The sequence below is a fragment of the Pelobates fuscus genome, chromosome 4, assembly GCF_036172605.1.
Source record: "Pelobates fuscus isolate aPelFus1 chromosome 4, aPelFus1.pri, whole genome shotgun sequence".
NCBI lineage: Eukaryota > Metazoa > Chordata > Amphibia > Anura > Pelobatidae > Pelobates > Pelobates fuscus.
The window spans coordinates 80,506,603-80,532,803 of NC_086320.1; the positions used below are offsets into that span (position 1 = coordinate 80,506,603).

General features: G+C 40.0%; 1 protein-coding gene across 1 annotated transcript in view; it reads left to right on the forward strand.

The window, feature by feature from the left end:
* Positions 1-1,082: 1,082 nt before the first annotated feature.
* LOC134607820 (sulfotransferase 6B1-like) overlaps positions 1,083-26,201 on the forward strand; it is a 57,916-nt gene continuing 32,797 nt past the window's right edge. Inside the window, exon 1 of the mRNA XM_063450386.1 lies at positions 1,083-1,087. The gene's annotated coding sequence lies outside the window, so the exon portion shown is untranslated. The remainder of the gene's footprint in view (positions 1,088-26,201) is intronic.

Here is a 26,201-nt window from a genome sequence, read left to right on the forward strand (position 1 = left end):
TGAATAATGTCAGGGTACCTGAGGTCTCTACCTTTGAGAAGGGTAGAGACTTACTTGTTTATCCCTCTAGACACGCCATATCTGCCGTTCCTCGCGGTCCTTCCAGTCATTCTAACGCTGGCCGCAAGGGATCCGCTTCCTTTTCTAACACGACGCTCGATACATGACGTCTTCACGCTATCCCGAGCGACCTGTCACTCTATTGGCTTTATCCTATCAGCACCCAGCTGAGGCGTGTCTACTCTCCGGACTCAGGGTATTTAAGCTTGCTTCTCTCGTCAGCTCATTGCCCTGTCGTGGTTCTAGCTTGTCTAGTCACTCAGTGCTCTTGTATTCTAGTATTCTCTTTGGTTTTGACCCGGCTTGTTGTACTATTCTGCTTATCTCTGTTATCCCTCTGACCCGGCTTGTCTCTCGCTTACCTGTCTTCTCGTTCCCTCGACCTCGGCTTGTCTCTGACTATTCTCTGTTACTCTATGTACGTTAGTCCGGCCATTCTAAGGCCCGGTATACGTACCTTTCTACTGTTTGTACTCTGCGTGTTGGATCCCTGTCCCGATCCTGACATTACGACAGGGCCAATGGATCCTGCAGGTACAAACAGTCAGCTTGGTTCTTCCGACCCCAGGTTTGACGCCATGGAACACAGGATGGATCAGATGGCCCTAGCACTACAGGCGCTATTGTCTCGTGCTAGTAACCCACCAGAGGAGACACGTACTCCTTCGATCTCTCCTGTAAGTTCAGGACTAGAAGTAGCTACTGTTGGTGCTTCTTCTCGTATTACTCCACCAGTACGTTATGGCGGTTCTCCTGAGAAGTGTCGTGGCTTTTTGAACCAGATCAGCATCCATTTTGAATTACAACCCCGTTCCTATCCTACAGATAGAGCGAAGGTTGGATTTATTGTTACGTTACTCATTGAGAAGGCTCTGCGATGGGCTAATCCTTTATGGGAGAATGATAACCCGTTAGTCTATAACTATAATGCCTTTGTAGCTGCTTTTAAAAGAACTTTTGACCCCCTGGTAGGAAGGTCAATGCAGCTAGGTTACTGTTGCGCCTTAGACAGGAAAATCGAACACTTGTGGATTATGCACTAGAGTTCAGATCCTTGGCGGCAGAGGTTAAGTGGAACGAACAGGCTTATATAGATGTATTTTTAAATGGGTTATCAGATGTAATCCTTGACGAGGTCGCTACTAGAGAGCTCCCTGAGAATTTGGAGGATCTAATTTCTTTTATCTCTCGCATTGATGAACGCTTAAGAGAGAGGCAGAACACTCGAGATAGTACTCGTAGACCCTCCTTTAAACTAGCTCCTGCATTTCGAAATTCTGAGATCGAAACCTCACGTTTTCCTGAGCCTATGCAGATAGGTAATACTCACCTCACAGAGGAGGAGAGACAGTACAGGAGAAGGGAGGGTTTATGTATGTACTGTGGAGACAGAGGTCATCTACGCCTAAATTGTCCCAATCGTTCGGGAAACGCTTGCACCTAAGTTTCTCTAGAGGACAGGCCTTGGGTGTATCTATTTTGTCCTCTGTTCACAATTATAAAGATCACAGGCTTCTGCTACCCGTTTCTTTGACTTGGGAGAAGGGAGTAGTAAAAACCATGGCTTTGATTGATTCTGGAGCTGCTGAGAGCTTTATCGATCAAGTTTTTGTTAACAAGCATACTATCCCATCCCAGTTAAGGGAGACACCTCTGGCCGTTGAGGCCATAGATGGTAGACCTTTACTTGAGCCTGTTATTTTCCGTGAGACCATACCTGTTAATTTAACTGTTGGTATCTTGCATGAGGAAGACCTATCCCTGTTGATCATTTCCTCTCCTTCTATTCCCATAGTCCTGGGGTACTCCTGGTTAAAGAGACACAACCCTATCATTAATTGGGAGTTAGGGGAGATAATTTCATGGGGTCAGAATTGTCAAGAGAAATGTTTGCGGAAGGTCTCGCCCCTTTGCCTGGCGAACACGTCGGCTAACTCCTCTAATCCTACAGAGACTCAAATACCGCCTCAGTACCTGGATTTTTAATGGCAGTATTTGATAAAAGGAGAGCCGATACCTTACCTCCACACAGATCCTTTGATTGCAAGATTAACCTACTCCCTGGTACCATGCCTCCCAGGGGACATGTATACCCGTTATCTACTAAAGAGAATTCAGTTCTAGAGGAGTATATTCACGAGAATTTAGACAAGGGATTCATTAGGAGATCCTCCTCCCCTGCCGGGGCTGGATTTTTTTTTGTTAAAAAGAAGGATGGTTCACTTAGGCCTTGTATTGATTATCGAGGTTTAAACAAGATAACCATTAGGAATGCTTATCCCATTCCTTTGATTACCGAACTCTTTGATCGTTTAAAGGGTTCTACCATTTTCACCAAGTTAGATCTCAGAGGGGCATATAACTTGGTGAGAGTCCAGCAGGGACACGAGTGGATGACGTCATTCAATACTCGCTACGGTCACTATGAATATACAGTTATGCCTTTTGGGTTATGTAATGCACCGGCTGTATTCCAGGATCTGATAAATGAGGTTCTTAGGGAATTTCAGCAGGAGTGTGTTATTGTATACCTGGACAATATACTCATACATTCTAGAGAGATTGAGACTCACCACGAACAGGTCAGAAGGGTTTTGCACAAACTTCTTCAACATGGTCTGTACTGCAAATTGGAGAAATGTAGTTTCGATCAATCCCAAGTAAATTTCCTCGGTTATGTGATCTCTGGGGAGGGATTTAAGATGGACCCGGATAAACTCCAGTCCATTCTGGATTGGCCTCTACCCAAGGGTCTCAAGGCCGTTCAGAGATTTATTGGGTTCTCCAATTACTATAGGCGCTTTATTAAGGGTTATTCTTCTATTATTGCGCCCATCACCAATATGACCAAACAGGGGGTTGATACTAAGAATTGGTCTACGGAAGCTCTCCTTGCTTTCAAAACTCTCAAGGAGCTTTTTGCTTCCGCCCCAATTTTAGTTCATCCTAATACCACTCTCCCTTTCCTACTTGAGGTAGATGCCTCGGAGACTGGCGTAGGTGCTATCCTATCCCAAAGGCTAGGTGTGGATAAACCATTACATCCATGTGGATTTTTCTCTAAAAAATTGTCTGGTGCTGAGAGCAGATATGACATTGGTGACAGAGAACTACTAGCTGTTATCAAGGCTTTAAAAGAATGGAGACATTTATTGGAAGGGACATTACATCCTGTTACTATTTTAACGGATCACAAGAACTTGTCCTATATTGGTGAGGCCAAGCGATTGTCTTCTAGGCAAGCTCGTTGGTCGTTATTCCTCACCCATTTCAATTACGTTCTTACTTATAGGCCTGGTTCAAAGAATTCTAAAGCCGATGCTCTATCTCGCCAATATGAACCTTTGGCTTCTTCTGAACCGGTTCTGTCCTCTATAGTACCCCAATGCAATATTATTGCTAACACTACTCTCAAAATCCATTCTCCGTTGCTTGCCCAGATCTTGAACCTACAGCATCTGGCACCAGGACAGACTCCTGAGGGTAGAAAATTTGTCCCTTCTGAACTCCAACTGGAGCTCTTACAGTGTTTCCACGAAAGCAAGGTGGCTGGTCATCCTGGCATTCGCAAGACTTATTCCCTGATCTCCAAGGATTTCTGGTGGCCTTCCTTACGAAAGGATATTAAGGAGTTCGTCGGAGCTTGCGAGACTTGTACCAGGACTAAACAGCCTCACGCATCTCCTTGTGGTTTGTTGCTCCCCTTGGACATTCCTGAGAAACCATGGTCCTGTTTGGCCATGGACTTTATTGTGGATTTACCTGCTTCCAAGAGACAGACTGTTATTCTCACTGTGGTGGATAGATTCACTAAGATGGCTCATTTTGTGCCGTTGCCTAAACTCCCCACGTCTCCTGAATTGGCGGAGATTTTTGCGAGAGAAGTTTTTCGCCTACATGGGATACCTTCTGAAATCGTTTCTGATAGAGGCTCTCAATTTGTCTCACGATTCTGGAGATCCTTCTGTTCTCAATTAGGTATCAAGTTGAACTTTTCCTCTGCATATCACCCTCAGTCTAACGGAGCCGCTGAGCGTACTAATCAAAAGATTGAACAATATCTGCGCTGCTTTGTTTCCGAACACCAGGATGATTGGGTCGGTTTGATTCCTTGGGCAGAGTTCGCACACAATAATCTCGTTTGTGATTCTACTCGTTCCAGCCCCTTCTTCATGAACTATGGCTTTCATCCCTCCATTTTTCCTTCGGTCTCTTCTTCCCAAGGAGTACCGTCGGTTGATGATCATGTCGCCAATCTGAAGAAGTTGTGGGATCAGACTCGTCAAATTCTCCTGCATAATTCGATGTTGTTCAAAAAACACGCTGATAAACACAGAAGGGCGGCTCCAGTTTTTGTTCCTGGGGATAGAGTATGGCTGAGTACTAAGAACATTCGTTTAAAAGTTCCCTCTATGAAATTTGCACCTCGGTACATAGGTCCTTACAGGGTTTTGTCTCGTATCAACCCGGTTGCGTATCGCCTAGCTCTGCCGTCGGCCTTACGCATTCCCAACTCCTTTCATGTGTCTTTGCTGAAACCACTGATTTGCAACAGATTCTCCTCTACGGTTTCCTCACCTCGTTCGGTTCAGGTGGACGGTCAGGAGGAGTACGAGGTCAACTCCATTATCAATTCCCGATTTTCCCGGGGTAGATTACAGTATCTGGTCAACTGGAAGGGATATGGTCCCGAGGAGAGGAGTTGGGTACCTCAGGAGGACGTTCATGCTCCTCGTCTCCGCAGGGCGTTTCACTCCCGCTTCCCATCTCGTCCCGGTTCCTTCCGCCCGGTGGGCGTATCTGAGAGGGGGGGTACTGTCAGGGTACCTGAGGTCTCTACCTTTGAGAAGGGTAGAGACTTACTTGTTTATCCCTCTAGACACGCCATATCTGCCGTTCCTCGCGGTCCTTCCAGTCATTCTAACGCTGGCCGCAAGGGATCCGCTTCCTTTTCTAACACGACGCTCGATACATGACGTCTTCACGCTATCCCGAGCGACCTGTCACTCTATTGGCTTTATCCTATCAGCACCCAGCTGAGGCGTGTCTACTCTCCGGACTCAGGGTATTTAAGCTTGCTTCTCTCGTCAGCTCATTGCCCTGTCGTGGTTCTAGCTTGTCTAGTCACTCAGTGCTCTTGTATTCTAGTATTCTCTTTGGTTTTGACCCGGCTTGTTGTACTATTCTGCTTATCTCTGTTATCCCTCTGACCCGGCTTGTCTCTCGCTTACCTGTCTTCTCGTTCCCTCGACCTCGGCTTGTCTCTGACTATTCTCTGTTACTCTATGTACGTTAGTCCGGCCATTCTAAGGCCCGGTATACGTACCTTTCTACTGTTTGTACTCTGCGTGTTGGATCCCTGTCCCGATCCTGACAAATAACTAGCACAATAATAAGTAGTCCAGCACATCATCACACATGCACCAAAAAGCCTTCTGCAAATAATATATATGTATACTCTGAAATTATTATAATACATATATTGATGGGAATGGAATAGGCAAATATATACATTTTAGAACATAAGTTAGGTGAGTTATTCACATACTCAAACAGACCACTTACAGGTATGTGTAAGGATTATGTAACTATTCTGGAAATATAAATACCCAAAGTACATGCTTTATGAGTAATACAGCCGTATCTGTGCAATACCTCTACTTAGCCGCCTGCTACTGTTGCAGCCAGCAAGAAAAATTTGATGCCTGTCTCAGAGCCCCCATTCCTCTCTATATGCAGGAGTACTGGCTGAAAATTCACTTTCTGTGATCCTTAATGCTTCTATATAGTGCAGTGCAAGAAGGAAGCTGGTAACATAATTTCTACTTTGTCTGCTTAATACAGAGTCACTGATGGATTTGGTAATGGAAATGTGGTTTTGGAGCTAGGGTGGAGTAGGGCAAGAATGTCAGGGGGGAAAAACAACCATACAACCATGTATGTAAATTAAAGGAACACTCTAGACCCCTAAAGTACTTAAGCTTGTGAAGAGTGTGTCCTCTTTTTTTGTCATTTAACAAAAAGTGCAGATGTTTATACAAATTCAATTTTTATAGATTAACCTTGTCAGTCAGACAACCCAACCGGTCCTGTTACTTTTTGGTTGTTTAGTTCAGTGGAGCTAAACTCAGGACGGAGGCAGGTAATTGCTGCATTTGGGAAGTCTGTGATTGGACAGTCACAGACAGTCTGGGCGGGGTTAGAAGAGGAGGGCTGTAGCTTTTGCAAGGTGTTTTTAGATATACCCCCAATGAGAAAATGCATAATTATATGCATGAATGTATTTATTGAGGGTATTTATACTAAACAGTGTTTTATTTTATTTGGGCAGTGGTGTGTCCCTTTAAATAATTTTTTGTGTTGATCCCCATGATAAATGTAAGCAAAGACAACAGTTGATCCACTTTTTTTTTTGTGCAAATATAATTTTTACTGAAGAAGTTTTCAATACGAAACAAGGAAATAAAATGGAACTCTCATGGTCCAGAAACATGAACAAAATAATTTAAGAGCAAGCAAGAACAAAACATACTGGTCTTTGTCAATTCCAAGCAAGGAATAATAGGTACATGTATGTAATAGCAGAGATCAAAATGGAACCAATTGTAGAACCAAAGTGTAGCAGCAATATAAAATGCAAAGGGAACACTTTGGTAGAAGAAGAAAAAAAAGGGGGGGGAGCAGGTCTGGTGGAATCACTTTTTTAGCTATAAATTATCCGAATACACCATTAAAAAAGTGGTATTTTACTCTGCTGTCAATAGTAACAGAGGCACTGAGGCTAGTGGTGTTGTGCAGAGAGGCACTGAGGCTAGTGGTGTTGTGCAGAGAGGCACTGAGGCTAGTGGTGTTGTGCAGAGAGGCACTGAGGCTAGTGGTGTTGTGCAGAGAGGCACTGAGGCTAGTGGTGTTGTGCAGAGAGGCACTGAGGCTAGTGGTGTTGTGCAGAGAGGCACTGAGGCTAGTGGTGTTGTGAAGAGAGGCACTGAGGCTAGTGGTGTTGTGAAGAGAGGCACTGAGGCTAGTGGTGTTGTGAAGAGAGGCATTGAGGCTAGTGGTGTTGTGAAGAGAGGCATTGAGGCTAGTGGTGTTGTGCAGAGAGGCACTGAGGCTAGTGGTGTTGTGAAGAGAGGCACTGAGGCTAGTGGTGTTGTGAAGAGAGGCATTGAGGCTAGTAATCTTCCTGATATAAATTGGAAAACAAAAATAGCTACTTGTGCCAGGAGCACACATATTCCAAACTCCCTACTGGGATTGTCTCTAAAACAAGTCGTTGAGGAGCCAACTCGTAAAGAGGCCATACTAGATTTAGTGTTAACAAATGGAGATTTGGTATCAGATATTACTGTAGGTGAAAGTTTAGGATCCAGTGATCATCAGCCAGTGTGGTTTAATATAAGAACAGTGACTGAGTCACACCACACAAAAACAAAAGTTTTAGACTTTAGAAAAACAGACTTTTCTAAAATTAGAATATGTGTAAAGGAGTCATTATCAGACTGGAGCAATTTAAATGGAGTCCAAAAGAAATGGGATTATTTAAAAGTTGCACTACTGAAGGCAACAGAAAATTGCATTAGGCTTGTCAGTAAAAGCAAAAAATTCAAGAAACCACTGTGGTACTCCACAGATGTAGCCAAAATAGTAAAAAACAAAAAGTTAGCATTTAGTAATTATAAAAAAAACCAGAGTGAGGAAGACAGAATGACCTATAAGATTAGGCAGAAAGAGGCTAAGCAAGTTATAAGAGCTTCCAAATCACACACAGAAGAGAAAATAGCACAGTCAGTAAAAAAGGGGGACAAAACCTTTTTTAGATACATAAATGAGAAAAGAAAAGTAAAACAAGGATTAGTTAGATTAAAAACAAAAGAAGGAAGGTATGTAGATGAGGATAAAGGTCTAGCTGACTGCCTCAATGAATATTTTTGTTCGGTATTTACAGATGAAAATGAAGGAAAGGGACCTCAGTTAAGAAAAAGGATAAATGAGTCATTTATTACACGTGAGTTTACAGAGGAAGAGGTTCTATTTCAACTGTCAAAAGTAAAGACAAATAAGTCAATGGGACCTGATGGAATACACCCAAAGCTATTAAAAGAGCTTAGTGGTGTACTAGCAAAACCATTAACAGATTTATTTAACCAATCATTGATAACAGGAGTAGTCCCAGAAGATTGGAAGTTAGCGAATGTTGTGCCCATTCACAAGAAAGGTAATAGGGAGGAGTCGGGCAACTATAGGCCAGTAAGCCTAACTTCAGTAGTGGGGAAAGTGATGGAAACCATGTTAAAGGATAGGATTGTTGAGCATCTAAAAACACATGGATTTCAAGATCAGAGACAACATGGGTTTACTTCAGGGAGATCATGCCAAACTAATCTTATTGATTTTTTTGATTGGGTAACTAAAATTATAGATCAGGGTGGTGCAGTAGACATTGCTTACCTCGATTTCAGTAAGGCTTTTGACACTGTTGCACATAGAAGGCTTATCAATAAACTACAATCTTTGAGTTTGGATTCCAATATTGTTGAATGGGTAAGGCAGTGGCTGAGTGACAGGCAACAGAGGGTTGTAGTCAATGGAGTATATTCGAAGCTTGGGCTTGTCACCAGTGGGGTACCTCAGGGATCTGTACTTGGACCCATTCTCTTTAATATTTTTATTAGTGATATTGCAGAAGGTCTTGATGGTAAGGTGTGTCTTTTTGCGGATGATACTAAGATATGTAACAGGGTTGATGTTCCAGGAGGGATAAGCCAAATGGAAAATGATTTAGGTAAACTAGAAAAATGGTCAGAGTTGTGGTAACTGACATTTAATGTGGATAAGTGCAAGATAATGCATCTTGGACGTAAAAACCCAAGGGCAGAGTACAGAATATTTGATAGAGTCCTAACCTCAACATCTGAGGAAAGGGATTTAGGGGTGATTATTTCTGATGACTTAAAGGTAGGCAGACAATGTAATAGAGCAGCAGGAAATGCTAGCAGAATGCTTGGTTGTATAGGGAGAGGTATTAGCAGTAGAAAGAGGGAAGTGCTCATGCCATTGTACAGAACACTGGTGAGACCTCACTTGGAGTACTGTACACAGTACTGGAGACCCTATCTTCAGAAGGATATTGATACCTTAGAGAGAGTTCAAAGAAGGGCTACTAAACTGGTTCATGGATTGCAGGATAAAACTTACCAGGAAAGATTAAAGGATCTTAACATGTATAGCATGGAGGAAAGACGAGACAGGGGGGATATGATAGAAACATTTAAATACATAAAGGGAATCAACACAGTAAAGGAGGAGACTATATTTAAAAGAAGAAAAACTACCACAACAAGAGGACATAGTCTTAAATTAGAGGGACAAAGGTTTAAAAATAATATCAGGAAGTATTACTTTACTGAGAGGGTAGTGGATGCATGGAATAGCCTTCCAGCTGAAGTGGTAGAGGTTAACACAGTAAAGGAGTTTAAGCATGCGTGGGATAGGCATAAGGCTATCCTAACTATAAGATAAGGCCAGGGACTAATGAAAGTATTTAGAAAACTGGGCAGACTAGATGGGCCGAATGGTTCTTATCTGCCGTCACATTCTATGTTTCTATGTTTCTATGTAACAGGATTATTCACTAAAGTGAGAAATGTCAGAAATTCAAAGGACATTTTACATTTAAGAATAAATCTCCAAGTCAGATTGCTTTCAGTTCGGCTACTGCGGGCGTAAATTTGAAAATGACTTTGAATTCACTTTGATTTCTGACAATTATTACCTAAGTTGTAAAAGATTTGTCCTTTGTAATTAACTCAACAGAACCTAATTTATACTAAGATATGTAACAGGGTTGATGTTCCAGGAGGGATAAGCCAAATGGCTAATGATTTAGGTAAACTAGAAAAATGGTCAGAGTTGTGGCAACTGGCATTTAATGTGGATAGGTGCAAGATAATGCATCTTGTACGGAAAAACCCAAGGGCAGAGAACAGAATATTTGATAGAGTCCTAACTTCAACATCTGAGGAAAGGGATTTAGAGGTGATTATTACTGATGACTTAAAGGTAGGCAGACAATGTAATAGAGCAGCAGGAAATGCTAGCAGAATGCTTGGTTGTATAGGGAGAGGCATTAGCAGTATAAAGAGGACAGTACTCATGCCATTGTATAGAACACTGGTGAGACCTCACTTGGAGTATTGTACGCAGTACTGGAGACCGTATCTTCAGAATGATATTGATACCTTAGAGAGAGTTCAGAGAAGGGCTACTAAACTGGTTCATGGATTGCAGGATAAAACTTACAAGGAAAGGTTAAAGGATCTTAACATGTATAGCTTGGAGGAAAGACGAGACAGGGGGGATATGATAGAAACATTTAAATACATAAAGGGAATCAACACAGTAAAGGAGGAGACTATATTTAACCCCTTAAGGACCAAACTTCTGGAATAAAAGGGAATCCTGACATGTCACACATGTCATGTGTCCTTAAGGGGTTAAAAGAAGAAAAAATACCACAACAAGAGGACATATTCTTAAATTAGAGGGACAAAGGTTTAAAAATAATATCAGGAAGTATTACTTTACTGAGAGGGTAGTGGATGCATGGAATAGCCTTCCAGCTGAAGTGGTAGAGGTTAACACAGTAAAGGAGTTTAAGCATGCGTGGGATAGGCATAAGGCTATCCTAACTATAAGATAAGGCCAGGGACTAATGAAAGTATTTAGAAAATTGGGCAGACTAGATGGGCCGAATGGTTCTTATCTGCTGTCACATTCTATGTTTCTATGTTTCTATGTTAGTGAACTGTGCTGTAAATGAATCTACATCATTGTAGGTTGAAAGAAATCAAGCATTTTTAAGCATTAATAAACAAATCAAAACAGGGATAGGAAGAGACAGAGAACGTTAGGTGTTTGAATTATATGGTTAATGTTGCCATCAAAGATCAGAGTCTAAGTTACAAGTAAAAGGTCAGGTGTTATAGGGTCAGGCCTCCATCCAGATAATATATGCAAAGACGGCCTTGAGACACATCCTTCCCTTGAGATTAAACACTACGCTTGGATGAACCAAGAGCATAGCTATATGGAAGAGGAGCAGGTGTAGACAATGACTCTCTTTCTTTCTATCAGAGGCAGATGAACTCAACTGGCCACCATGTAACCAACACAATATTCTCATTCCCAATCCTTGAACGTCTTGATTGTGCCCAATAAAAATAGATGAATCTTTTAATAAGTGCCTTAAAACTAATTTCTTTAGGAAAGCTTATGGCCTCCCAGACCTCCTACAGACTGTAAGCTCGTTTGAGCAGGGTCCTCTTCAATCTATCGTTCCTGTAAGGTTTCTTGTTATTTATAGTTAAATCCCCCCTCTTATAATATTGTAAAGCGCTACGGAATCTGTTGGCGCTATATAAATCACAATAATAATAACAACAGGTGATGTTCTAAATGTAACAGCTATATAGAGCTTCAGCCAATTCTACAATCAATGTATATATATATATAGATCAGAAACATGCTTTTATCAGTCATGTACCTGTCTCCCCATACCCATTTTTCCCATTCTTTTCTTTTATATATTTCCCATACACCATTTTCCCATTCTTTTATAATATATATATATATATATATATATATTCTAATTTAGAGAGAGAGAGAGAGAGAATGGTCTGCAATAATCTCTTGCGTCCTTTTAACATTTCTTATAGTCTGTCTCTTGTTTGCCTCAATATTCTCACATTGAAATTTGAAAGCCCTATAGAATATATAATGTATATATTTAATACCCACTGTATTGTTTACTGAGTTATTTTCACACAGCACGCAATATTAATATATCATTAAAATGGTGCATGGTAAATGGAGTGTATCTTGAGGGATTTAGAAATGTCACAGAGTTCATAAGAGTATAGTGACATCATTGTTTCAAATGATGTCGCAAGATCTAGGGGCAGGGTTAAAAACGATTCTGGGTTGTTTAGCATTGGGAACTTAGAATCAGGTGGTTTAGGCGAGGAAGTGTTTGGGGTTAGGACTGTGGGACTTAGGATCTGTCTGGCTGAGGATCTTGTGGGTTACACAACAGAGACATACCCACTAATTCCCCCCTAACTGTAATAATGACTGACTATGTAAAGTCAACTTTTTGGTGCCAACTAATGTAATATATTTTTTAATATTTATGCTCACACTGAGGGTGTCACTGTTATTTGTTTCATGTGTTACGTCTACCATTGTTATAATTTTTACCCATTGATTGATAATTAATATTATGACCGTCTTTTTATATAAGACCAAATTACACATTAATTTAGAAGGATAAGTAGGGACAAGTGAACTAGTTGTCAATATAAAATTTGGTGATTTTTTTAATTTTCCAAGTGCTGTTAGTAGTGTTATGATCTGAAGCCACATGACCGGTGTACAGTCGCCATATGGGAAGTCGGAACCTTAGGACAAAACCCCCACATACCTAACCCAATAATACGCTGACACTAGGGTATATGGGTAAAATTGTCCACAGCTTTTATTAACCATATAATAATAAATAACATAAGTTTATTATTAATAATAATAACAATCATAACAATATAATATAATAATTTATTATATAAATATGGGTCATTGCCCCCATACTCTGCCCTCGCATCCGCATCCTTCTTTTAATATAACGGGCAATGACCCCCAACATACTAACACATATATATATCTTTAACAATTTGCAACTGTACTCCAACATAACAATTTAAGTGCCAACCATAAATAACCACGGCAGGGGTATACCCGGATACCCCTACCCCACCAGGTTCTGAGCCACCTCCAGGACTCGAAACCTACCACCCTGACCACAATTTCCATATCCATGACGTTCCTCATGGGAGCCTATTTCCTCCTCCTTGGCTCCCTATCCCGCCGCTGTGACCAAACGGGATACCCTCATCTATGCCAACGAGAAAACCAGGGAGGGTGGGTGGGACAAACTCGGCCAGGTAAGAAATTAAATGTGCTCTACCTAAAATGGCTGCCTACTTAAGTAGACCAGCCCCCTCTCTCCCACAATCCCCCAGTCCTAGCCGGCTCCTCCAAAGCCCGCCTCCTCACCCCTGTCAAGGCCCTCCTCCGCTAAGCTGTGCTTTGGCTCCTTGGGGCTACATTACAGAAAGTTAAGAAGGAACATGGCATTGTAAACTGGCTTCTCATGCAGCCTTGTAACTACATTGTGTAACTATGTAGTGGTTGGATAGAGAGAATAGATTAATAGAATCTTTAGGGTGAATGTGAACAATGTGTGTGGTCAGGAAGAAAGGTACATATCATAGAAAAATATAAATTTGAAATACTACTTAAAAGAAAGCTATTTAAACTCATTTTAGGTTTTTATAGGTGCCTTGTCGTGGTTTACATTTACTGGTATTTAGAGAGTGCGTTTATCTTGAAATTCTATTTAGCATTTTGACTTTGGCTTATTTAATGTAGTTATTCTGGTGTCTATAGCCTGTCCCTGCTGGCATTTACATGTAAACATTGCCAATTCATAGAAAAGGCAGTGTTTACGTTGCTACCTAGGCACACCTCCAGTGGCAGTCACTCAAAGGTGTTTCCTGGGTCAGTGTTGCACAATGTGCAGCACTGATGATCACATCTCCACCCTCTGCATGGAGGCCAGGGAGGTCGGGTGGGGGTAGAGCCAGCGCTGGAGGACCCAAACAGTGCTGGAATAAATATGAATAATAACCCTATTTAAGGGTGCCCTGGCCTAAATAGTGTTTTTAGAAAATCTATTGGCCTGTCTACTCTTTACTGCCTCATTCTGTATCCCTGAACTTGGCTTGTCTCTGACCGTTCTATATTTATGTTATGTCCGGCCACTCTAAGGTCACGTAATACGTATATTTCTATGGAGTTTGCAAATTATATATTTTACTTGGACATTGCATGTTAGGTCATTGTATATCCTGACACCGGGTCTGACTTTCTTTGAGTTGCTGTTTGATCAAGTTCAAGTGAAATTTCTTACATTTTTTGAGTTGATACGGTTTCCTTGTACCATAATTAAAAACGATGTACGTGTTGAGGTTTTTACAATCTGTGGTTGTGACTTTTCTCATTCTATGCATGGTGTTCTCTGATTCTCTTCTTTAAGTTCATTTTTTAAATAGAGATTACCCATTTGAGAAGTGGTAGTTGTCTCATTCAGTGGGTCCCTTTTTCTTTTTATTAAGACTCATTGGGACTCATTATCTGTGACATGATTTTTTTATCCAAATGAGAGATGTAATTTTTTTAAGAGCAAGTATTTATGGCATTTTGGTGTTTTCTTTTATTAGTGTATCTCTAGACTGTGGGGGAATTTTTGTGTCTGTCAACATTTTAAAGATTTGTAATTAGCACTAGGTTTGCTGGTGGTAATTAATATCTAATTTTTAGATTGTATATTTTTCAATACTACTTCTACTGGAAGGCTATTCTATTCCAGATACACTTAAATGTATCCAGACACTCACTTTTCCATAAACCCTTTGCAAAAGCCTGGGCAGTAATAGAGAGCTGGCTCCACTATTACTACTATAAATGCTTCCGGCCTTGTGGAGCGCTGCTGTGGGAATTTGTTTCCATTAAACCACAAGATTATTATCATGATAAGACCGGGCTCAAAATTGCGTTCCAGCTCACGACAAAATATGTTTGATGGTGTTGAGGTTGAGTGCTCTCTACAAGCCAGTCAAGTTCCTTCCTAACCGTTCTTCACAAACCTTTCTACAGATCTCTATTGTCATTCAAAAACATGGTCTGTAACAAAAAAAACAGTCAAAGATCACTATTGCTACTTCAGCAAAATAGCTTTCAAAATAGCACTTCAGCTAGAAACAGTGCAGAGGAGGGCTACAAAATTAATAAAAGGAATGGAACATTTTAGCTATGAAGACATTAACACATTTAAACCTCTTTAGTTTAGAAATAACGGTGCCTCAGAGGGGATATGATAACATTATACAAATATATCCGGCACCAACACAAACCATTGTCTAATAATCTATTCACAAACAGGACTATACATAGAACACGAGGTCAAGCATTTAGACTGGAAGAAAGAAGATTTAGGTAGAGGAAAGGGATTTTTACCGTAGGAACAATAAGGGTGTGACATTCTCTGTCAGAAGTAGTGGTTTTATCAGAGTCTGTACAGATGTTTAAACAGCAACTAGATGCTGCCATTCTGGGGTCAAGAAGGAATTTTCTTCCTAGCTTGTTTGAAAATTGGAATTTCTTCAAACTTTGGACCTCAGCTATGAAAGTTACAAACAAAGACAAAAAGTTGTACTCGTCTGTACTCTTCCCCGGTGGTTACCAAACTAGTCCTCATGCCCCTCCTACCAGTCCAGGATTTAGAGATTACCAAGTTGTGTCTAAGGTGTTTTTTATTTTTGTTTTCTAAAACCACCTTAGACACACCTGGGTAAATCCTGGACTAGTAGAAGGGGTCTCAGGATTTGTCTGTATATGATTTTAACTGCAGTATGTACTGCTGGCTTCATAATAATGGATATTTGCTAATATATATGTATTTTTATGTGAACTGTTACTTAAAAGATATGTGAATAGTAGTTTAACGATTTATTACGCGTGTCATCTTTTCAGCTCCATATAACACCGTGATATACAGTAGCTGTATAATGGGTAAGAGGATAGCCTTGAAACTCGGTTGCCATTCTAATGCTAATTAAAAGGAAGCATCCCATGGAAAATAACAGGTTTATGGAGTTCCTTTTCGGTTCTAGTGAAATGTATTCTCTACAATATCTTAATGCAGACGGTGGCTAGCTCTGTTCAGCTATAACAACTTAAATGCACATTAGCCATACTGGAAGAATAACTAGAATATCTGACATGGTAAATTAAAATTGGCCTACGACGTTCTTTTGTTTCATTATAAAAAATATAAATCAGTTCCCTGTCCTGTTTTGATCTTCTTTTAGAGATAGACTAGATTGTTTTTTCAGTCCCTTCCTCTTCAATGACTTTAGCATAACTCCGTTGAGTGATGGATGATGAGATTTAAACACACACAATCTAAGGTTTCGCTTGGACCTGGGGATTCTCAGTGCGACTGACTATAGAGCACACTGTACAGAATCAATCACAAAAAAACAATAAAAAGAGGGATTGTGCATGAGAATAAAAAGGTGTAATATGTCAGTGTGAACAGTGGGATTGTGTGTCTCTGTGACCGGCGTGACGGCAAAATATAGCCACATATAGAATGGTGAGTCGCAGTATGTCCTTTCGTGGGGATCTATTCATGATCGAAAAGACTAGCGATAATTCTTGATAATAATGGAAAATAAAATGTGATGTATTCTATAACCACAGATGTCTCGCTGGCTTTAGAAGCTGAGTTGGGTCTATGTGGATCGCTCTTTGCCAATAAATACCTGGCTCGCAAACACTGACATCCTTCCTTCGTTTTCAGTGCATTTTTCGGTAATTGCAGGTACAAGAGACTCACAGGAAGTCATTAATCTTTCATCAGACCATTCTACCATTCCTGAATTCTGAACAATAGTGTCTCACAGAGGCTTGCAAATTCACATACATTAAAGGAAAGAGCAATTCAGAGAAAGATAAATCAGATACATGGATGCAAGTGAGGATGAAGTCGTTATGTCAAAGAATTACTACTGGGAATGAGCCGAAGAACAGATGGAATTGTCGAATGGTCTTAATAATGTCATAAGTGACTAGGTTTGATCGTTAGACAACTTTTATTCAGTTTGGTTTATTAAATGACCAAAAAAGGAGAAGAAATAAATCGCTTTAGCAGAGGTAAACATATTTGTGTTTTTTTGTATGTCATATAGAGAGTTTTTTGCTTGCATACGATCAATAGGTTCATTATTTGAAATAATTATTTTCTGGTTTATTACATAAACAATGAATTTGACACAGAACATTTAAAATTTAGGCAATAAATAAAATTGAAAAAGTTTTACATTTTTTGCTCTAATTTGTATATACAGTTTGCAGGAAACATAATAACCTGCAGTTCTTCCTTTCCTTCAAACTACCACATTTGTTTAATAAAAACTAAATGGGGCTTATTTCACACAACTGAATATTAGATTGAATGGAAAAAAAAAATTATATTAGACAGTAATTTTCCTTTCACTATGAATGAGCTATTTTAACTGTTTTTAAAGTCTGGTTAATGTATCAGATGCTGACAGTCTAGCTGTAGAACGAGAATTACATGATATAACAGTAGTCATCATCATTAACACAAATCTAGCTTGTTCAATAAAGAAATAGACATATGAGAAACTAATTCACTCACACAGTGAAACAAAAATTAAAGGGTTACTTCGACTAATGTAAATGTAAATTAAAAGGAAAACAGATTACCGTATCTGGTGAAAGATATGTTTAACACAAGTTATAGGCAATTTTCAAAGTTTTATTCAATGGTATAAATTCCACAGAAGTGGCTGTTCTGATCCCCTTTAATTTCATGAGCATAATTCTCTCACTAATGATATTTTGGAAGTATTGCACGACAGTAAAACCCATTACTGTGCATATAAAATATATTTATAACAGATAGAATTGTGCATTTTTACATTGTATAAGTCTATTGTTTGTTGCTGATTGTTAATGTTTAAAAGTCTCTATATCATTGTTACGTGCTGGAACATTTGCCTATCCAATGTATATACAATAGTGATGTACCGAACAGTTCGCCGAGAACCGTTCACCGGCGAACACACCGTGTTCGCGACCGCGAACACGCACAATGTTCGGTCCGCCCCCTATTCGTCATGGAGGTGGGAGGGTCTGGTAGGGAGGGTCTGCTGCTGATTGGCTGGAATGTGTCTGCTGACTGTGAGGTACAGGGTCACAGTTTACTCAATGATGATGAATAGGGGCAGACCGAACATCACGCGTGTTCGCAACCGCGAACACGCTATGTTCGCCAGCGAACGGTTCCCAGCGAACTGTTCGGGACATCACTAATATACAACAAAATATGTACATTACCTCTGAGGATGCTGGAGGCAGTATCTGTACAGTAGACAGTGTGAGGACAAACATTGAGGTATAAGAACATTTAAATTAGTGGTTAGAGTGGTCATTCTATGCAATAAAGATAAAACCTAGTATATGTTAACATCACTCTTTCTTTGTGAGTTTTTTAGCCAACATTATGAAAACATGTGTGATGTAAACAGTGGTAAACTGAATAACTGACCAGATCCTATTATGAAGAATCTGAATATATACTACATCTTGATGTTTTGATATCTTGCATTTTATTTTCCCTAATACCCGGAAAGGATATTTCAACAAACAGATATTAACAGACACTTCTTCTTATATGTGCTTCGTACAGACTGATGATTCATGTTTCGGAAAAATGTTTTGGCTTGATCACCTGATGTACCGATGTGCAAACCACAAAAACAAATAACAGTTAACCACAGCCTGAATGTAACACATATATCTACGGCACCCTGCAGAACTTCATTACAATGCAAAATATACCACATAATGTATGCAATGGAACTTTAAATGCAGAATTTGTGTAGAACCAAAAAATATATTTTTACAGGATCTTTTCTTTTCTTGCAGGACCTATATAAAAATGATCTGAACAGCATCTAAAGAGGTTTAGATACATGATCCAGCAAGACCTTAAAAAACCCAATCATATATGTATTTACTAGATTTAAAAATAATTCTAATTTCTGTGTGTGCAATGCCTAAATTGTCAGTGCAATTCCAACAATGTCATGGTAACATGTTCATTTTCCAATATTGGTACAGAAGCAATACTTTGGAAATTAATATTTTTTACGACCTTTTATTAAGATTTGGATAAAATTGTTGAAATTATATACTTGCTTCCTTTTGTTGAAATTTAAAAAAAAAAAAACTTCTTAGTGTACATGTGTTTTTAATTTATTTAATTTTTGACAATTATTAAAAGTTTTTAATTTCTATTAGTGTTTTTAGACTTTGAGGAAGTTTAGTTTTAAGGCAGCATGCCAAATTACCGGAGAGACTGGGTGTGACTGAAAATAGGAATATAATTAGATTGTGTAATCCAGGGACTCAACAATACATAGAATATTATGAGAAAACTGAGTTTTAATTAAAATGTAATGGGACGTGCTAGAATTCATGATGCGTTTTTTTCTTAACAAGTGCCCCTTGGCTGAGTTAAAATAACCTAAAAAAAATTTAAACATATGATACAATAGAGATAGTCTTTACTGAATACAGTGTTAATTTTGGCAGAAAATTTAAATTTAGTTTAGTCATAGTCTTTTGACTAAAATGCTATTTTAGTTTTAGTCGTAATTTAGTCATCTGAATTGTTTTAGTTTTCATCTAGTTTTAGTTAACTTAATCTCCAGTAGATTTTAGTTGACATGACAATCAAATCGAATGGGTTTAGTTAATGCCTCTATCTGTCTCTTTTGCCCCTTCCCCAACTCCTCTATGTTTCTTTGTGTCCTGCCAGTTCCTCTAGGTGTCTCTCTCCAAGCCCTGGTCTGTCTCTTTTGCCCATTCCACAGCCCCTCTATGCAGTGTTAATTTTGGCGGCAAATTTCAATTTAGTTTTAGTCATAGTATTTTCCCAAAAAATACATTTTAGTTTTAGTCATATTTTAGTCATCTGAATTGTTTTAGTTTTAGTCTAGTTTTAGTCGACTAAATCTAAAATGAATTCAACTAAAATTGTTAGTCAACAAATTAACACTGAAAGAAAAAGGGGCGTATACCGCGCCTATTAGTTTATATATGCAAAAAATACATACATGTATCCTTGGACATTCCAATTAATCGTAACCTCAAAAAAAGAAATTAAGAAAAAAATAATAGTGCAATACAGTAAATTTTATCTTAAAGGTGGGTAGTTAATAACTATGTACAGTCCACTCACATAGAGATGAGCTATAACAGAGCTCTGCTGTGAAGCGCTTGGACGGTACAATCCCCGTCTTTGGATTTGCAGTAGTTGCCACAGATGTTCTCAAGGTGCAATGTGCGTAGTTGGTATAATGCGTTAAGTGGGACTAAATTTTATATTTTATATTTTATCATCTATTATTTTGTTTGTTTATATTAAAGTATACTTTTAATGTTACTTTTTATATCTACTATTTTTATTTCCTGGTATCCTGTATATCCTTGGTGGGGCTTATACCACCTAAGCTGTTTATACTAGAGCAGGTCACATGCTCTGGAAATTGTAAGTACAATACTATTTATTATCTATTATATTATTGGTACTTACTTCACCATATTGCTGCTATCTTTCTTTTATACCAACTACGCACATTGCACCTTGAGAACATCTGTGGCAACTACTGCAAATCCAAAGACGGGGATTGTACCGTCCAAGCGCTTCACAGCAGAGCTCTGTTATAGCTCATCTCCATGTGAGTGGACTGTACATAGTTATTAACTACCCACCTTTAAGATAAAATTTACTGTATTGCACTATTATTTTTTTCTTAATTTCTTTTTTTGAGGTTACGATTAATTGGAATGTCCAAGGATACATGTATGTATTTTTTGCATATATAAACTAATAGGCGCGGTATACGCCCCTTTTTCTTTCTCTGTTATTCACTCACAAGGTTGGGGAATCCTTGTTCTGTATACTGCTGCCTGATCACTATAGTGAGCGCCTATTAATTTTTCTCTTTCCAACAAATTAACACTGACTGAATAGTCACTGGAAAGTTATTAAGAGTTGCTTCATGTTGCCAAAGAACAGGTAAACCACCAAACACTAACCAGCTACTCAATGGCTAAGAGATGCCAAAATATACTCACAACTTCTTAGAGACACATTTCCATGGTGGTAAAGGGAACATTTAGATTTTTAGATTTTTTTATATGTACCCATTGTTTGATTTATGAAGCTTAGCAACCATTTGTCTCTTTTCATTCCAGCTTTCTTGGCCTTTCCTTATGATGATAGATGCCAAATTGATTTCAGATGTGTGTTACCCCATTTTTTTACCACAGTGAAACAGGAAGCCATAGAATACTGAGATTTACTGAAAACCTAGATTATTAATAAAGATTTATTTGATTTTCTTTGTAAAAAATAAATAAAATGACTAGTGAAGCCAAGAATGGTGGTACACATTTTTTTGGAAAAATAACTTAAAATTTAAGCAACTAATAATATGAAATAAAATTAATATTAAATAATAATTTATATAACAATCATAATAATTTAATGGGCATTCAACATTCCTAAAGCGCTATAATATACCTTATCAAATTAGTGCAAAACAATGTCTTGATTTTTGTCCAAGAGACACTCACCTTCCATTTAACATGGATTTTTATTTTTTATCTTAATGTTTTGATGCTGAGATAACCAGAACAGTGTTTCTTACTTAAAGGGAATCAATCTGTTAAAACAGATATATTTTCATATTTTATCATGGTTTTATTTGCTCTTTGTGTTTCTACAAGAAGTTTATTTAAAAGTTGGTAAATTTGAGCGGAGCTAAGCGGCCATGCTGAGCGGTCGCACTGAAGACGAGCTCCGTGCAAAACCGCTCTCCAATTGCCAAATACTGGGCAAAATCCTGCCAAATCTCACTATATCGACGGATGGGCGACCCGGTGAGGGGAGCCCACACACTGCAGACCCGAGGGCCAAGCATTCCGACTGAAATCGGAGGTCCCCACCCGGGGATAGGCCTGAGGCCTACCAGAGGCTTACCCAGCCAAAGGGAGAGACTGAAGCCACTGACCTGGGGAGCTGCCCGGCATACTTCCTCCCCCCCCCCTGCCGGAGAGGGTTATCCCGGCATCTAAAGCCTGAAGACACAAAGACAAGGACACAGAGGGGATTGCCCTTTTAAGCCAGCACGGAGACAGCAGGTAGCGGGTCACTGGGAAATGGCTAAGATGGCCGCCCAGCGGAAGCCCCAACAGCAAGGCACGCAGGCCAAGCCGGCCATGAACCCCTTGGAGGAATTCGACCGCCTCTGTGCGGGCTTTTGGGCACTGCTGAGCGACCGAGGAATGGCTCGCCATCTGGAAATTAAATTAGTGGCCACATGGGTCCGTCCGGTAACCAGGAGGCGCCATTACAGGCATCTGCTACAAACACCCAGAAGAGAATCAAGACCCCGCAAACGCCATCGAGCCCCAGGGCGGGAGGCGGCGACATATGGTATGGGCGAACATAAAGACCCCCACACACGAAAGAACACGACTGCTAAACAGGCCTCCCACACAAGCTACTCACCAACCCCAGGAACCAACGTCCAGCGCAGCGCACATCCATCACTCCTCAGCACTGCCGCAAACCGGAGAGTTGACTCTTCGCCCAGCGCACACCAACGAGATACAGAGGCGCAGGACATCCGCACACCGGGGAAATCGCTCCAAAAATTGAACTCCCATCCATACCTGGGAAGTATCCAGCACCCTAAGGGCATAGGCTGATCCTTCAAGGACACCCCACAGGCTTAACAGCCAAACTTTTCCTGGCGACATGTTCTTGGCACCTGGACCTCCCCTATATCGTATCGCAGTACGCAAGTAAACACCAACTGGCATCACTCTGTGCCCACTTATGTTTGCTTTACAATTTTGATTTGACATTATAATTTTGCTACAACTATATGCATGCCACGAATGTCTAGCTGTACAACCAACAGTTCATGCACTCGCACTATTTATGCCGCTGGCAGGAACTAGATGATCCTGGGACTGCACCTATATTCCGAACCCCTCTCAGAGAGAGACGGCAGTGGCACACTCAAAGGACTCTGTATTGCTTTCTATGCACTTAGCTTCCAGCTACCGGGTTTTAAATTATGGTTATTGTGCCCTTAGAAGTAATACCCCTGAGTTCAACCAAGTCGTATCAGCAAGTTCTTATTTGTTTATTTTTCTTGTACTTAAGTTTAGTTTAATCGTAGGTAACCATGCATGCCCTATTAACGCTCCACGCTCACTCATACAGTAACTACAACACATAGGACGGGCATGGAAAGCATGTAAATCAGCAACTTATACACATGCAGAGTCACAAATCTGTTATCACACAGGCCTCATCTAAACTTCCACAACTTCTATCTTAGCTAAGCCTCGGATCTCTCATCCCACAAAAATGGCAGTTTGTGACTCCATATTAGTGCCTCATATGCTATAACGTTTACCTGGCACATAAGATTAACTCTAGATAAAATTTAACATGTTTATAGATTCACGTTAACTTACCTGTGTAATCCTTCTTAGATAAGCTGTTGATACTGGTGAAACTATTGTTACTCTTAATAATGATACCCAAGCATAATCAACATAATCTAACTAACTCTGCTCACTTATCAATAACTTTATCAAATGCATGTTTAGCATAGAATATGTAAAACGACTACTAATACTACACAGCCTGTAAGCGTACACTTAATCGAAAAGCTTGTTAGAAACCTTAACACTCGACATGTACTAGCCTAAAACCTAAACGTTGTCCATTTGCTATGCCTTTCAAACTCTCTAAGCAAAGTTCATTTTTACGGTTTATCTCCATACTTTTCAAAAATTTGTGTGCAAGATCTCATGTTTACCCCTATGTTCGAATTGTACCTAACAAGCTAGAGGATTGCCTTCGGGGTACCTCATAAGCAATTGTTATCACTATGCGCACTTCAAAAATAAAGAATTAAAAAAAAAAAAAAAAAAAAAGTTGGTAAATTTGGTATACCTATTATAATACTTGTAATAGACGTATAATGTTTAATAAACATTGACTACACAAAATATCTGATACTGTATATTTCTCATAAATACATACTTTCCTTCTGATGTGACTGTGACAATTAGAGTGGTAGCAAGTGATGGCACTTTCTTTACTTCATGATTTATGTCTTTTAAAGGAAAACTCCAAGAAGCATAAGAACTGCCTACACTGTATTGGTAATGATCAGGGCTGCCATCAGAAATGTTGGGGCCCCTGACAAAGCACAAGGTCTGGGCCTCCCCCCCCTCCCCCCCTCCCCTTCCCCTCCCCCCCCCTCCCCCCTCCCACGTCCTACCTAATCCGCTGACAATGAAGCCGGATTGAATGTGGTGTGTATGGTGGAAGCAAATTAGAATGTGTGTAATGGATGTAGTGTTTGTGTGTATTAGATACTGTTTGTGCAGTGAATGCAGAGTGTGTGTTTGTGTAGCGGATGCAGTGTGTATAGTGAACGCAGAGTGTGTTTGAGTAGTGGATGTAGTGTGTGTACTGTGATGTAGTGTGTGTTTGTGTAGTGGATGTAGTGTTTGTATGTACTATATGAAATGTGTTTAGTGGATGCAGTGTCTGTAGTTGATGTAGTGTGTGTATTAGACGCAGTGTCTGTGTATAGTGAATGCAGAGTGTTTCAATTTGTGGTGGATGTAGTGTGTGTACTGTGAATACAGGATGTTTGTGTAGTGGATGCTGTGTGTACAGTTAATGCAGAGTGTGTGTCAGTATAGTGAATCCAGAGTGTGTGTGCATAGTTTAGTGAATGCAGAGTGTGTGGTATTGTGTAATAAATGCAGAGTGTGTGTTAGTGTGTAATAAATGCATAGTGTGTGTTAGGGTGTAATACATGCAGAGTGTGTGTTAGGGTGTAATACATGCAGAGTGTGTGTTAGGGTGTAGTGAATGCAGAGTGTGTCAGTGTAATGAATGTAGTGTGTGTAAATTTGTAGTGAATGCAGAGTGTGTGTTAATGTGTAGCGGATGCAGAGTGTGTGTTAGTGTAGTGAATGCAGAGTGTTAATGTGTAGCGGATGCAGAGTGTGTGTTAGTGTAGTGAATGCAGAGTGTGTGTCAGTATAGTGGATGCAGTGAGTGTGTTAGTGTGTAGTGTATGCAGAGTGCATGTTGTATTAGTGAATGCAGTGTGTGTATTGTATTAGAGTATTCAGTGTGTGTGTGTTAGTGTATGCGGTGTGTGTTGTATTCGTGTATGCAGTGTGTGTTGTGTCAGTGTTTGCAGAGTGTGTGTTGTGTCAGTGTATGCAGAGTGTGTTGTGTCAGTGTTTGCAGAGTGTGTGTTGTGTCAGTGTATGCAGAGTGTGTTGTGTCAGTGTATGCAGAGTGTGCTGTGTCAGTGTATGCAGAGTGTGTTGTGTCAGTGTATGCAGTGTGTGTGTTGTGTCAGTGTATGCAGTGTGTGTGTTGTGTCAGTGTATGCAGTGTGTGTGTTGTGTCAGTGTATGCAGTGTGTGTGTGCAGGGCCGTCTTTAATAACGACTGGACCCGGGGCAAGCGTTTGCTTGGGCCCCCTGGGCCCTGCCGCCGTCGCCCCTCACTCCCTGGTATGCAATCACGGCATCCGTCACAATGCAGTGGCGGCACTAAAATAGAATTAATTTCATTGGGACACCCAATTGCAAGATTGGACTAAAGGTAGAACCCCATCTGTCGTGCAACTCCAACAATGCTTTGACAGCTGGGGCTCTACCAATTTCCCATGCTTGCAGGGTTGTATTTAGCACTGTTTTGTGTGTTTGAATGTAAGCATGTGTTTGTATGAAGTATGTTTGTGTGAATGTGTTTGTATGTGGTACTGGAGTTTGAATGCAAGTGTGCATTTATGTGTAGTGTTTGTTTTTGAATGTAGGAGTGTGCTTGTATGTAGTGTTGAAGTTTGAATGGAGGGGTGTATTTGTATATAAAGTTGCGGCTCAGATGCACAGGTACATACTCTGACTACATACAGATAAGCAGGCACATACACTGACAGACATACTGACACACAGGTACATATATTGACACACACAGACACTGGTAGACGTACTGACAGACACACACAGGCTCATATACAGACATACTGACACACAGGCACATATACAGACATACTGACACACAAACTGATCAACATACTGACACACATACACTGACAGAAATACTGACACCCACACACAGGCACATACACTGACCGAGATACTGACACACACACACACACACACTGACACCCATATACACTGAGAAATACTGACACACATACAGGCACATATACTGACACACACAGACTGGTATACTGACAGACACACAGACACATACAGAGACTGACACATGCATGCACTGACAGACATACTGACACACACACACATAG